This window comes from Octopus bimaculoides, chromosome 10 (assembly GCF_001194135.2).
Source record: "Octopus bimaculoides isolate UCB-OBI-ISO-001 chromosome 10, ASM119413v2, whole genome shotgun sequence".
NCBI classification, from domain to species: Eukaryota; Metazoa; Mollusca; class Cephalopoda; order Octopoda; family Octopodidae; genus Octopus; species Octopus bimaculoides.
This window is the reverse complement of record NC_068990.1, coordinates 49,719,315-49,730,906: the sequence shown is the minus strand read 5'-3', so window position 1 is coordinate 49,730,906 and position 11,592 is coordinate 49,719,315. Positions and strand designations below refer to the sequence as shown.

Below are 11,592 nucleotides of genomic sequence, written 5' to 3'. Positions count from 1 at the left end.
GAGCGTGGCCGTTTTCGTGCGGGTGACACGTAAAAGCACCCACTACACTCTCTGAGTGGTTGGCGTTAGGAAGGGCATCCAGCTGTAGAAACTCTGCCAAATTAGATTGGAGCCTGGTGTTGCCATCCGGTTTCACCAGTCCTCAGTCAAATCGTCCAACCCATGCTAGCATGGAAAGCGGACGTTAAACGACGACTATGATGATGATGATGATGATGATGATGATGCATATATAAACGTGATTGGCATTGGTCTACATGTGTATGTGTATATATATATATGTGTGTGTGTATATATACAGGGTGTCCACAAGGTCTGAGTAAATAAAATCATAACATAACAATTAAATATAAGAAATAATAATTTCTTAAAGTATGTGTTAATTCCCATGTACCTAGACTTTGTGGACACTCTGTATACATCTATAATATAAATCCTATTCCGTCTGTGTTTGTAAAAGATTGTAACGACCGTATTTTTCAACTGATTTTCTCCAAACTAACATACATTACTTATGTTCCAGAGATGGTTTTCGACTTTTAAAACTTCTCACATCATGAATAACATGCCCCCTGGGGGCAGAAAATACCCATTCTTGGGTTACTTGGAGAAGCGGGGTAACTCTTTGTGAAGTAACTTTCAGAAATTGATTGTCTCCCTTACATCCATTGATCAACAAATTATCACAATCTCATCTAATATATAAAATTGAGATGTGTGTATTCTCTTTTCATGCATATCCCTATCCATCTCTATCTATCTCTCTGTATCTATCTGTCTATATCTTATTTGTCTAACTAGCTAGCTCTCTCTCTCTCTCTCTATTGTTTTCACTGTAAGTTTTCAATTGCTATTTACAAACAACAATGACAAATTACTGACAGAAAGAAGTTCACAATTACCGATGAAAATAATTTCATACATAACTTACTGACAGAAATAACTTCATAAATTTCACTTCAATCTGTACACTTCATTAAATTTGCCTACAAATTTCTTATTTACTTTTGCAATGTTTTGTGTTTTTTTCTTGTTGATAGAATTACTGATAAAAGTAAGTTCATAATTACTGACAAGTAACTTTAAAAATTTACTTAAATCCATACACTTAGTTAATTTCCCTAAAAATTTAATTTTGCAATGGTTTTGTGTTTTTTTTTTTCCTGATTCCTTCGATACTGGCTCTTTGGGTCACTATGTGACAAATTTCACTTCAACCTGTACAGTTCTTTATTTTCCATAAAAATTTCTTATTTACATTCTGTCTGTTGTATTAAAAAATATAATTTCTGCTACCCATTTATTTTCATTGTTTACTATCTTCTGCACCCGTGTATTTCTGTATACGTATATACCCATGCCTAGAAGGAAAGTGTCAAATTTGGTTATTATGTCAAGGTCAACCAAAAGAATGTCTCTGTCCAGGGAAAGAGAGACAGCTGTAGAAAGAGAAGCATACCAAGAAACGAACAGACTGTGCACTATAAAAGCCAGAGCATCTCAAAGTGATGAACAGAGGTATGCATGGGTGATAAGGAATAGCATCTCTACTGCACAACAAAGAGCAATTGCAACAGCTCAAAGAAGCAACTTCTGTGAAGCAGCTTTCAATAATGATCCAGTAGTTTATTATGCAGATGACGCTAGAGTTTCCATTGGTGCAATGACAACTGAGTGCATACATTGTAAAACAAGGAAGTAGCCTGAAGAGACACTTGCACTGTATTGCAGTGGTGGAACGGTTAAACTCCCTGCAATCCTCCAACCTCCAGAGTCATTGAAGAAACTGTTGTCATCAACTGACCAAGACTCCAAGCACTTCCAAAACAAAATTAGGTAATGCAACGCTGCACTACAGATGACATCATTTGGAGCCACATGCAAACTTTGAAGATACAAGGTCAGATTTATCACCGGATTGGTTCTCTACTACCTCTGTCAAATGAGTCACCAAAATCGGCCTTTTATTATTTATAATCTGTACCTGTTTTTTGGTGATGAAATAAGCTACACAAAATGTGTTTTTTAATTACGTGTATTTACTTTATATACATATATGAGTTGAAAACTTTCTTTTAACATTTCACTTAACGTCTATGTTCCATGCATGGGTTGGAGAGTTATTAATGTAGAAAGCTGGTATCTCCACTACTAGCAGTTGAGACCTCTGTAATTTAGACGGTGTTTTTAAATTTCATTATTCTCTTTAACCAGGGTATATCTGCCAGTATATATATATATATATATATATATATGTGTATCTATATGTATATATGTTTTTGTGTATCTGGATATGTGTGTATATATATCTATATCGTCGTCGTCGTCGTTTAACGTCCACTTTCCATGCTAGCATGGGTTGGACGATTTGACTGAGGACTGGTGAAACCAGATGGCTACACTAGGCTCCAATCTGATTTGGCAGAGTTTCTACAGCTGGATGCCCTTCCTAACGCCAACCACTCAGAGAGTGTAGTGGGTGCTTTTACGTGTCACCCGCACGAAGGCCAGTCAGGCGGCACTGGCAATGTATGTGTATGTATGTGTATATATGTATTTATGTACATGTATGTGCAAGTGTATTGTGTCTGTATGTATACCTGGTATGTATATGTATATACATATACACACACATGTGTGTGTATATATATGTTTATGTGTGTGTATGTATGTGTGTATGTATATATATATATATATATATATATATATATATATATATATATATATATATATATAATTTGTTTATGTGCTTATTACATATATGAATAAATAAATTAATGAATGTATGAATAAAGTGATACAAATTTCAACTAATTTTTTTTTCTTATGATATTCTCTCAAAGTTTATAATGTGACAGCATTATTAAACATAATTGCATTAGAGGCCAAATTTTTTGTTATTATACTGAAAGATTTCTAAGTTTTTATTCAAACTAAACTTTTTGTTGCATGAAGCAAAATATTTTTTGTTATTATACTGGATGATTTATAAGTTTCTTTTATTTTGACTGAAAGGTTTGTAGTTTTAAACTAGTATATTAATGATGATACCTGTAATATTTTAGTGGATTAATTTATAAATTTGGTATTAAGTACCATAAAATATATTTGTCATGAGTTTAAACTATATAACTATATTTGTAGTTAAATTTAACATATAAGTTTTAATTATGCTATTATCATCATCATCGTTTAACATCCACTTTCCATGCTAGCATGGGTTGGACGATTTGACTGAGGACTGGTGAACCGGATGGCTACACCAGGCTCCAATCTGATTTGGCAGAGTTTATACAGCTGGATGCCCTTCCTAACGTCAACCACTCCGAGAGTGAAGGTCAGTCAGGTGGTACTGGCAACGGCTATGCTCAAAATGGTGTATTTTACGTGCCACCTGCACAGGAGCCAGTCCAGCGGCACTGGCACGATCTCGCTCGAATGTCTTTACACGTGCCACTGGCACAAGTGCCAGGAAGGTGACGCTGGGCACAGGTGCTATCACGATTTCGCTTTCACTTGCCTCAACAGGTCTTCACAAACCATTGCAGTTTTTCTTTTTTGCAGTGAACACAGTCTGCAAACTTTTCTCTTCCATTTATTTTTTCAACTTGATGGAAGTCAATATTTTCTCTGTTGACATCCACTTCAGTTAATTTTGCTTTTCTCCCAGTTCTGTGCTTTCTAGAAGAAAAGCCCTCACATAACTGAGATGCGATGTCAACCCGAAATTTCAAATGGTCATTGTCCTTTGATGGCAGAGGTACCTTGTGGCTTTTTACATATACAATATATGAATTTACTATAGCTAAATTAACTAAAAACCACAAAATGTACCTCCACCATTTCTTCCCAGGTCGACCAACTGAGTAATATGCCCAATATTGGTCGGATTTATCAACCCCACCCATATATTTGTTATAACAAATATTCACTAGGGGTTTCCCCTCAGCGCCAACACCAAGTTGTTCATTAGAAGACAGAAATAAAATCTGTCTTTTGTCTTTGAAAGTAGTAGCTAATAAATTTTCATTTTGCATTTGTAAAATGTCCCCTCTTTTTTAAAATTTTGTTTTCATTTCACAGGGTAAACCTTTATGGTTTCCCATAACAGTACTGCATATCTAAGTACTTACATGGGCAAGATTTTCTGCCAAAGCCACTGAAGAAAAAAAAACAGTCAAAATAGAGGTGTCGGTGCTGATGGTGAAATGGTTCAGTAAGAGACCATACTACATCATGTCCTAATCCATATGGTCTGTTTTCATTATATTTTTTTACCTGTGTAAACATCAAAGTTTACATAATACCCAATCTCTGATTCACAAACTTCCCATACCTTGATCCCCCATTTAGTAAGTTTGGCAGGCATCTACTGCCAAAAATGTACTCTGCCCTTATAGCCTATCATGGCGTCATCTACACTGAGATTTTTCCTAGGTAGATACACAGTTTTATAATTATTAACAAGTAAATCAATTACTGGACGTACTTTGTACAGGGGATTGTTGTTTGGGTCGTTTTTGCCGGGGGCATTAGCAGAAACAAATGTAAATACTAAGATATTTTCGAATACCTCATCTTCGACATTATACTTGTGATATATGGATCACCATACCCTATATGAGGACTCCAGTAGTTCTACAGTCGAGGAAGCTGTTTAACACCAAACATAATATTAATTGTGAAAAACGCTCTCATTTCCAAATATAAGTTGGCTGCCATAGTGGATTGTTTCTTCTGTGAATAGAAATTAAACATAGCGCATATTTGTTTGTTTCCTCCGCAACATTTTCAAAAAACTTTCAGATAAAAATAAAAATAGATAGTCCAATGGTTGAGCATCAGGAGGTAAATTGTGTTGTGGACCAGTGTTTTCTGTGAAATAAGGAATAGCAATTGGTGTTGTAATCTTTGACCATGTTGTCATGTCTATGATATTATTTTCATCACTTTCGTTCTCAAAATCTTCCTCGTCTGACGAATACTCACTAATATCGATATCAGATTCATCCAAAGACAAAATACTCGTTTTCATTTATATTTTCTATATCATCAAGAGTAAAACCTTCAAAGTGAGAATCGCTACTTGCTGATGCTATTTCTTTAAAAAAACTAAGATACAGACTTCTCTTCAAATGTTGAAAAAAAAACATGTGGACTAAAAAGGCAGGAAAGGCTTCATCTTGCATTATCTCAAAGCTATGAGAATTCAATAACGTGATTTGTTTATTTTTTTAGCGATTTCGTAGAGCAGTCAGATATGAACAAATAAAGGGGAATTAATTTTGGCTGGTTACAGCTGGTTTGAACACTAAAGGGTTAATATTCCTTGCACTTTCCATTGTATTGTTGCCTTTAAGCAAAATATGCCGAATATGCTCCTTTGTCACTTCCATTATAACTTTGAAAAAATAACTGTTTAAATCGAACTGCATTCTTCAAAACTTGCACTCAGAATAAGTACAAGTTAATATTACTACCTGCTTTTATAGCAAGTTGATGCAGGTAGTTTATCCCAACCCCCTCCAACTTTTCATGCAATTGAAAAAGCGCATTATCTATGGGATGACCCAATATTTGTAAACAACTGTTTTGTTAAAATTGAGTATACGATAATTCAACTTGATTAATATAACTTAATTTTGATGAACTAAACAAATTTCTTGTGATAAAAGGATGCCATAGAATGTACAACATATAGTGATTCCAATATTTTTGAGCAACAAGACTAGTTTCATATTTTTTAGGGTTTATTACAACAGTCTATAACCCTTTTGAGCATGCACATTTTTCAATTCTAGTTTCGTACTTTTTAAGGCAACACTTGTAATACTTTATATATGTACCATATTTCTTCTAATGGTGTGGCAGCCTCTAATAAACTGACAGCAAAAACACTGACCAACTGAAATAGTGAGACTGCCACAATATTAAAAATGTACAATGAAATCAATAACAATTGTCATATTTGTTTATTATCATACGGAGAGATAAAATGGTTACAAGAATCTGATCAAGTGACATGACTTTCCAATATTATAACAAAAATCATCATAGAAGCTGCAAACCTCCCAAAAGTAAAAAAAATGGCAGGACCAGATTCGTATTATCCTAACAAATTCAGAAATGCGTTTAAGCTATACAAATAAAGCACTATATAGAGATAAAAAGTTATATCTCACCACCTCTGTCACATTTCCCGTTTGACCGTCAAGCAAGTCATTCATCAAATAATGCTTCCTGCTTTATATTGGCCATGAAAATTAATTTCATTTCAATTCAATTTAATTTGATTTTTTCCAAGAACAACAGGTAGTTGTTATGCAGTTTAGACAGGAAAGCTATACATTGCTTGGAAAAGACGGCATCGTCAATGATGACCCATTTGTCCAGGTTGCAAATGATGCTGGTGTAGTGGCCAGAGTCTGCACTAGCCAATGTGTGCAACACTGAGCCAATCAATCAATCAGAATCACTGGCCATAAATGTTTTGCTTAGAAGAATAATTCATCAACTCCAAATTAATCCTGACCATCTGATTGTCTATATATTTGAATCTGTTCAAATAAACAACCAGGTAACACATAGCATTTGGGAACACATGGCTCACTATACCAGTGTGCTCAGTGTCAATGCCACACAGACTGCACCTCCTGATAATTGAAGCCTCATTTTTGAGCAAGCTTTTGTGCACATGAACGTCTGTTTAACATTTTCAGGCAGCAAATGATAAATGTGCTTCCAAAAATCATGCGCACACTGCTGAGTACCATCTTTAAACCTGCCACTGATATTTCTCAAGTTGGCTACTGATTTAGTTCCAGATGAAGATGTGAATTTCACAAATGACAATATCATTACTGGACTGCATGTCTTTGGCCAACAAAGGCAGCTGGCAGATAACCTGTATCATGCTGTTCACAAAACAAGTGTTTCTCTTGTTGATCAGCAAAATGTAGGGCTTTGCAACCACATTGTCAAATCCAACCTTTTTCGATTTCAGCAAGTTGATGATTTCACTGTCCATATTGATGGCAACTCTACTCTTCTTAGCCACCTTTTTAGCCAGTTTAATAATTTTAGGCCTCACGTTACACAATGGAAGTGGCTCCATATATTAATGCACTCTCTCAAATAGTTATATTCTTTCCAAGTGCTGAAATCACACATGATCAAACTCAATGGCTCAAGATCAATCAAGTGAACATTGCACAGTTTCCGAGCCCTGGACAAGGACACAAGCCAGAGAAAAAGCCAGTACTCAAATCAACAATGACACCATTGACACTTATTCCCTGTGATTTGTGGATAGAAATTGCATATGCAATACACAAGGGAAATTGATTTCTAGTGTTGAACACACAAGGTCACAATTTGTAAAAAGGCTTTGACAGTTTTGATGGAAAAGACTTTGTTTAAACTATCAAAAAGAATACCAATGGAAGTAATCTTTCCAAATTCGTAGTTGAGTTTCTTGACAGTTCCCATTGCACGAACTACTGTCCACATCCATGTTGCGCTTAAACATTACTCAAGCATTAATGCCAGCTTTAAGGATGCTTTCAAGACCAGCAGTATCAGATGATTTTTTTCACCTTGGTGGTCAACTTCTTGCTTTTAGTTTTCTTTTTCTAACCTTTGGTTTGCCATATACTGGAATCAACAGCCGCAATCTCGACAGTACTAATGCCGAGTTTATCAAGCATAACATTGTTAAACTCCAATACCGACTTGTTCAGAGGCATAATACAAACAATACTCAAATCAGTTGTCTGAGTCAGCTCACCCATTTTGTAAGCAACCTGTTCGAGAGAAGCTTTGCCGTTGGGTTCAATTCTATGCTCATTAAGAATTTGGATGTCAGAGTCAAGTGGTGAACCCAATTTGATTTGGCCAAGCATGTTTGTATAATTCTCCATATTGTCTTTTAGACACATGTTAACTGTCAACTCATCATAGTCAAACAATCTCCACAAGTGGTGGATGCTAACGCCTAAGCACGCTCTTTGGGCATCATGGTGACTGATTCTTTTAAACACCATTTAACAGGTGGTAATTGAAACAAATCACCAAAGACAACCACGTTTATGTGTCTGAAAGGCAAACTCTGTCGTGTAGATTCAAACAGTTGGCACAATCTCAAGTGAATAAAAGCCAGCTATGACAGACCATGCTAACCTCATCAATTATAATCAGTCTCACATACTGAAGCATCGTCTGCAACAGTTTTAGATTGTCTTTTGATAGTTCCTCATACACAGGAGTTATGCCGTGCTGCACTTTGAGTTTTAGCAATCAATAAACAGTCGTTCCATTTAGTTGGAAAGCAGCCATTCCTGTTGGTGCTGATATCACTACACTTGAGCCATTGTCATTTGGGTACTGAATTTTATCAGCCAGTGCATTTATCAAAAAACTTTTGCCCATGCCACCAACACCAGAAACAAATTTCAAAATTTGTGCATAGTCATCACAATGACATCACAGATAAGGTTTGTTGTCCCAGTGACTGTTTTGGCTCAAACTTTGATCTCATGACCACAATACTACTAACTATAAGCACACATGCGCAGAAGGCATTCAAAAATTCACACAGAACAAGTGGGCCGGACCATATTTTTTGTCCGTAGCCATCAAGTCTGAACATTTTCTAGACCAAAATTGTTTGGAAACACGAACATTGGCCATCATCATATTCAAACTGCCCTCTAGTTGCCTGTCATTATAACAAAGCCACCTTTTAAACTTGCTTATAGTCATGTGGTTGTTTTTGGTGGTCTTCATAATGGCATATATACTGGATTCAATACCTCTCTTATCAGTTTTATCAACAGAAAACATAAGATATTGTATATCTTGCCGAAATCTAGAGTTGGTATGATTCAGTCTGTTTCTCAGCAACATGTAAGGTTTTACAGAGCCAAATAGTCTGTTATCCATGAACATGCCAAATTGACCAGTTTAGTTACTGGCTCAGCACCTATGTTTGTGTCCTTCATTCCAAAATAATAAAAACTTTAAAATTAAGCAGGACAAAAAAGTGATAAACAATTGCAATTTTGAAAAACATTTTATTTGTAGAATTATAATATCTGGTATTTAAAACATAGAAAGTGGAGAAATACACACACACACACATACATATATATTGATCTTGAAGTGGTACCCAAAAGAAGATGTTTTATAAGTTCTGGAGGTAAATGGACTTTACCTTTAGAACAACACATACCTAATGATTCTTTGTCCCACTTTCTAGCACTACACTTTTCACATGTTTTGCATATAGAGCCCAGGGAGACAATTTTTTCAGATGCATAATTATGATTAGGATCATAATTAAATGCTACCTACTGATTTTCTCTGGAAAGCTTTCTCTATTTTAGTTGTATTTTTCAGTTGCTTTCACTTTCTTGTTTTCTATTTATTCTACCTTTTTCTCTCCATTTTTTCCAATCATATTTCTTCGTCTTTTATTTTCTTGTACTTTTTTTTATTTCTATAATTTTCCTTCTTTCTCTACAATCATATTTCCCTATCTTTATCATCACCTTGTTCTCTTGTCTTCATCTCATTTCCTCAGTTTTTGCTACCTAACTTTCTGATGGCTTTTACTTTCTTCTACAATTTTCATATTAAGTGTTTGAATTTTCACTCTTTTGTCCTTTTACTGTTTTGTGATATTTTATTTCCTTCTACATTTCTTTCATGCTCATGATTGTTTATGGGAGAGCATTATAGTGGCCATTGTCAAATTCGCCACTATATAACACTGAAATCTTCTTTTCTGTAAATGTTCAACCACAAACAGTGAACAGAAAAAATAATTTCATCCTCATTTTTGTGATGAACCTGAATTGCAACATTGTACAATTCCCTAATGGCAGCTAATTCAACATTACCGCTGGATGTTCCATCCTTAATCATGTATGCTTGGTGTTCTTGCATTGTACTATTTGAAATAAAAGAATGAAAATACTTCCAATTATTGTATATGTATCGTACAGACTCTCCCTGAAGAGTTTGGTAATTTCTGTTGTTTTTGAGCTAGAGTGACACAGCTCTGAACATACAGTTACCATCACCCATGACTTTATTAATAAATTAATGTAATTGTTGAATATCTTTCAATAAATTCAGTAAGGGACTTCACCTTCAGTTTAAACTTTAGATGGTTTTGTGAACTGAATGTAACGGAAAATTACAACACCAAAAGGGATAAGATACTAAGTGATAGCAATTTCTCCTTCAGAAATCTGTGTTTCTAACTTTGAGATAGATGAATGAGTGATTATAATTTTGTAAATAATAAAAACGAATTTAATAAAGTACTTCACCTTCAATATTGACTTGAAACGTTGTCTTCGTGAAAAGAAAATTGATTTGACTCTGAGTATTTAGCAGACAATAACTTCATTATCATCTGTTTATAAATGGAAAAAAGAAAACTTTGGTTATTTCCAGATAATTTCAAATTAAACATTATCAAATACTTGTCTACAGATTTGTGAATGTGTATATTACACATAGAGAGAGAGAGAGAGAGAGACAGAGAGAGACAGAGAGAGAGACAGACAGACAGATAGAGAGAAAGAGAGTGAGAGACACAGAGAAGAGACGCGAGCGAGACAGAAAGAGACTGAAAGCGCATGCAGGTGTAACATTACTGTCTCACTGCCACTCCATATTTGTTGCTTATACAACTCTGTCCTCCTCTTCCCTGATATCAGTCACACTCTATGCCAATGTTTCCCCTTACACTATCGCCAAGTAAGACGAAAATGATGAATACAGAATTCTCGATCAAAGACAGCTACATGCCAAACTAAAACTATCACTCAATGGTTGATTGAATTGAAAATTAAAATAAAAAGTTATCATCACGCAAACCTCAACAGCCCCCTTACACTTTTATAGGCAAGCTAGGCATATATTGTCAGGACACACAGTAACATTTGACTATAACATTCTGTTGTCAGTCACTGCATGCTTGACAGATGGAATAATATAACTATTGGCTTCCTCTAGTTTATTTCTGTAAAACTAAGTAAAATTCTGATACTTCTTTCATTTACATTTTATTATCTTTTTATCTAAGAAATAATATAGTTTTTAATAATAGTAGCTTTACGCATTTGTTTATTTGATTTACGGAGGTATTTCCTCTGATAAACTAACCAAATTTGTGTTTTTTACTTATTATTTACTTAGTATATCTTATCTTAATATATAAAGCTGAAGTTGTGTGTCTGTGTGAAGCCTTTTTAAAAGTTTATAGAAATCCACATTTTCCACTTTTTCGTAAAAATTTTTTCATCAATGGAATTTTCTCGATGTGAACTTTCCAGTGCAGTAATTAGATTTTTAAAATTCTGTTTACTTTGTGTGAGTTAAGGGAGATTTAGCTGTCGTTTCTAGCAACTTTGATATTTCTTCCCTTCTACCTGGAACGCCGTTCTTACACACGCGCTCAACATAAAAATATAGAGAGTAAGAGTAAAAGAGGGAGAGAGAGAGAAAGTGATACATACATAGACATAGATTAAACTTTCATCTCGGTATTCTTTACCTACTTTTCATAACATAGATACGTAA

The 11,592-nt window shown here is 34.8% G+C and overlaps 2 protein-coding genes across 3 annotated transcripts in view; one reads left to right on the top strand and one right to left on the bottom strand.

The window, feature by feature from the left end:
* LOC106877617 (zinc finger protein 665) overlaps window positions 1-11,109 on the bottom strand; it is a 34,215-nt gene extending 23,106 nt beyond the window's left edge. The window contains exon 1 of the mRNA XM_014926578.2: window positions 10,335-11,109. The gene's annotated coding sequence lies outside the window, so the exon portion shown is untranslated. The remainder of the gene's footprint in view (window positions 1-10,334) is intronic.
* Window positions 1-11,592, top strand: part of LOC106878624 (protein IWS1 homolog) — an 863,399-nt gene that overhangs the window by 699,997 nt on the left and 151,810 nt on the right. The window lies entirely within an intron of this gene.